The sequence below is a fragment of the Nicotiana attenuata genome, unplaced genomic scaffold (genome assembly GCF_001879085.1).
Source record: "Nicotiana attenuata strain UT unplaced genomic scaffold, NIATTr2, whole genome shotgun sequence".
In the NCBI taxonomy this organism is placed as follows: Eukaryota; Viridiplantae; Streptophyta; class Magnoliopsida; order Solanales; family Solanaceae; genus Nicotiana; species Nicotiana attenuata.
In genome coordinates, this window is record NW_017671721.1 from 80,888 (window position 1) to 85,124 (window position 4,237).

Genomic DNA, 4,237 nt, shown 5'->3' on the forward strand with positions numbered 1-4,237 from the left:
ACTTCTGATGCAAATACTGGTATTGGTCCTAATAGTGCTTAGAGGTGTGTCGGCTCAGATCACTTTCATATGGAGACTCGAGAAGGATCTGCTGGCGTTCGCAGACCTTCAATTCCCCTTCCACACTACTAGAAATTCGACCTATCGGAACGGTTTCTATTGCAACGGCTATATAATCGTTGCTATGGAGATCTATTGCGACGCTTTTAACCGTTGCATTAGGGTGTGGTGCTTACAGAAACACTTTGGCAATTAAACGGTTACATTAGCGTGATAACCGTTGCAATAAGGGTACATCTGGGACGGTTGTTGGAAGCGTAGCAACAGATATATATCTTAGGTACGGTCGACCAAAAAAAATTATCTATTGTGACGGTTCCAATTTTCGTCCACTAGGATTTTATTTCCCTCTTAATGTTCGCTCTTTTTTAAGTTCTCCAACTCAAAGACCACTCCCCAATTTCTTAGACAACTCACACAAATCACAAAAAAGACGCTCGCCATCACTCATAGAAGAACTGTGTGATGATACAGTATGAAATTTATTCATCGATGCTATTGAAAGAGATCGAAAACGCAGAACTTAGATCTCTCTTGGAAGATGCAAGGTCTGAAAACGCTCTATTGCTTTTTCCCACTTGTTTCTCGTTTTGTTGTTAGTGTAATTAGCTAAATTCTCTTCTTGCTCTTCGATGGTGAAGTTCTCTGAAATTTTAGGATCCTTGGTTTGTTATTGTCTTTGTGTGCTTTATTTTTGGGGGTTTCGAAAATCTGGGGTTTCTTTATGCGATGCAGAATTTTGATTTATTTTATGAGCTTGTACTCAAGGTTTCTCTTGTAATAATACCTTGGTGGAAGCCCATCATCATCAAATTATTTATTTTTGCATGATGAGTGAAGTTTAATATTTGATATAACTTTTGTGATTTGAACATTTCCTAGTAGGATAACATCCGTTTGTGAAAATGCCTATAAGAGGATGTATTGCTCTATTGTACTTGAAAATACTTTTTTTTTTTGTATCCTTTTTTCTGCTTATTTGGCTTCAGATAGAAAGCTATATGAAAGAAACATTTGAATATATGAAGCTTGATTTAGAATAGTGATGGACCTCTTTTATTGTTTATATAGTATATGCGTGTATATATATTTTATAGTGATGATTCTCCAATAAAATGTAAAGCTATAAGTTGAACTTTTGAACTGAAAGTTCATCAATGAATGAAAAATCATAGTGAAGTGTGTTCCAATCTAACAGGAATGAATAACTTTTCTACCGAGGTACAAAAGAATAACTTTATTGTTCACTGTACTGTCACCCTATTACGTTTTAACACATTAACCATAATTTTATTCAAGCTAGTACAATTTGATAAAAGTGAAAATCTTTTTCCTTTATTTATTTGTTTATTTTTTTCGACAACCTGCTTTTCTTTTATTCTTTTCTTGAGGTTATTTAGGAGCTTATTATGCATCTCCTGATCTTTTAGGATATCTTATTAGGTTCCTCTTTAGTTATTAAGATTCTTATCTTATTTTCATCGAGTTTAGAGTTGTTATTGTTAAGCTCCTTAAATATTGGCATCTAGTTCTTCAGCAGAGAGATTTTTTCTTTGCAAACTAAGATTTTCTCCTTGTAACCATTTATGGATATGTGTTTTTATTGTTAGGATTTACCCCTTTCATTCTGTATCACGTTGTTATTGCAATGATTTTTGACATGTTAGCTATGGAACCCTTGATCCTGCTACTTTAAATCAAAGATATTTTTTAACGAATCTTGGCTCCTCGATCATGAAATTCATTCTTCTCGTGATAATTATATTTTGAGTTCAGAGAATTTATTTATATTGACGCTCTTTACACATTTGTCCATATTAATCGATAATGAGGTAAAAATTTAAAGGACACACATTCTTTGTATACCTGAATTTTGTGTGATATTGCTCTATTTATATATTTCTGGTGGTTTGGGTTGGGATAAAGGAAATTAGGTTGCACACTTATTTATTCTTTTATCACCATATATAGGACCTATCACAAGTTTCCTTTACTTTATCTTTTTTATTGTCGTTCTTCGCACATTCTCAAAACCTTTTAAATTTTACACTCTTATTCATGTATTACAGGTAGAATATACTTCAGGAGCTTGAAAAGCAAAAACCATCTGCTTTAAGAGTGGTAAGAGCATCAGCAAGAGTTTGTTCAACTAATTAATGAATCCGTTAATGGTTCATAAGAGTTTCTCAATTTTGGCATCCTATTTTTGACATGACTATTAAGGTATGGATTGAATGTTTGCCGTATTAAATAGAAAATAGTCTAAAAGTTGAGATAATAACTCTAAAAATTTTGAACTGTATCTCAAATAGAGTGGATTGCATGGTGCGTTTATGTTGCTAGTTCAATGAGCATTTAAGTTTAATGGAAAATAATGCAGAAATCATGTCATTTGAAACTAATGGTTGGATATGAATGTGCGAAGCTGGCATATATCTTAAGGTTAAATACTTATATGCTTATCATTTGTTAGTATATCTAATGGTTAAATACTTATATGCATATCATTTGTTAGTTATATTTCGAATCCCTTCAATTCCACTATCATTTAGCCTTCTGCATACATAATCAACTATGTATATACTAGGACAGAGTATAAGGTGAATATATGAGATTTCTCTTCGTTCTTATAGTAAGTTGAGTTGTTTCCATAATTTCCAAGATATTAACCTCCTTCTGGGTTGGTAGTGCACATTTTTGTAGAACATTTAAGCTAAATTTCCTTAATGTACATTTTACCTTACTAAGTAATATGTAATATGGAGAAGATCTTATTATTCTGCCTCTTTAATGTACATTCTGTTTAATGATGTGTTTTGGCATTAGTATTTTTGTATATATGTTGAGAATATATTCTTCTGTAAAAATTTGGTTGAATCATTTCTTGTCATCTTTTGTAGGTGAAGCAAATACACAAAGGATAGACAAAAGGATTGAAGAACTTGTATACGGCGAAATTGGAGGGTCCAATTTCTCGTTATTAAAGCATTTCTGAGGATCATCTCGAGGCCTCGAGGCTGCGAGGCTATGGTCGAGTTCCCTCCCTCAAGGTTCGTTGACGCCCGACTAATCACAATGTTTGCCGCGGTCATAATGGGAATGGAGAGTTCCCTAGGTATGCAACTAGTGTTGGCAGAGTGTAGTGTCATCTAGTTGTCCCATCCCCCTATCTTTGTAATTGATGCTATGTTGGGATTCCCCTCCTATATAAAGGGGATATTTGACGCTTTGTAGAGGCCTGTTGCTCCAATTACTCCACACGAAATATAGAAGAACATTCTCCTTTCTCTCTAACATATTCTCTTGATATTATTGCTCTCATTTATTGTGTTCATACTTGTTCGTCATTTATTGCTCATCATTGGCCGTAAAAAGCCTTCGTTGATTATCTTACAACTGTTAGCCCTACCCCGACTGCCCTTAACATCTCGAGCCCGAGCCGTGGAATCGACCTCGGGGTCCCGTATCGGTCAGCCCGAGGCCCGGATTGGCTAGCTCACCGGTTTGATTATAGCTTTATTTTAGCTCGCGTTTCGTCTCTAAACTTCATACACATAGCATCACCTGTGTAAACAACTAGCATAAAAATAGATCACGAATTTTTAGAGTCCGATTAACAAATTAAATTGTTATTACCATTTTTACGGAAAACAGTTTGGCGCCCACCGTGGGGCAAAAAATAATAGTGATTATTTTCTTGCTGGTTTCATCACATAACACAAGTTATCTTTCACACATTTTCTTGTCCAAGATCTTTGGTTTCAGGTTAAAATGTCTGATTCAGTAAACAACAATATTGAGAACCACGAAGAAAATGGTGTGGCTATTTCAGGTGTTAGTGAGCTGCCACAAAATCTTGAGAACGCGCTGGGACCGATTTCGGCGGACAGAATCTCATGCGACGCTCGACACATCGAAATAATCTCCCACACTAACTGGAGCATACACCAAGGCGACGAACAGGAAGCCCAAAAAACCCAGCTCAGGAAGAACGGAAAGTTAGCCTTCATGTTATTTTTGAAATGTTGCAGGCACAACAACTGGCTATTGCTCAGCTGCAAAGTCACCAGAAAACTCCTAGCACGATAGCACCGGGGGCAGCTCCTGCGGCCGAACAGGTACCGAAGAGATCAAGCAATAATGGGTCGATAGCCGATCCCACCATCATAAAGATGCT

The 4,237-nt window shown here is 35.9% G+C and overlaps 1 long non-coding RNA gene across 1 annotated transcript; it reads left to right on the top strand.

Moving 5' to 3' along the window:
• The first annotated feature begins 379 nt into the window (after positions 1–379).
• LOC109209857 lies at positions 380–3,354 on the top strand. Its single transcript, XR_002065445.1, has 3 exons — positions 380–608; positions 2,130–2,181; positions 2,961–3,354. It is a non-coding gene; the product is annotated as an uncharacterized LOC109209857 (long non-coding RNA).
• The last annotated feature ends 883 nt before the right edge of the window (positions 3,355–4,237 follow it).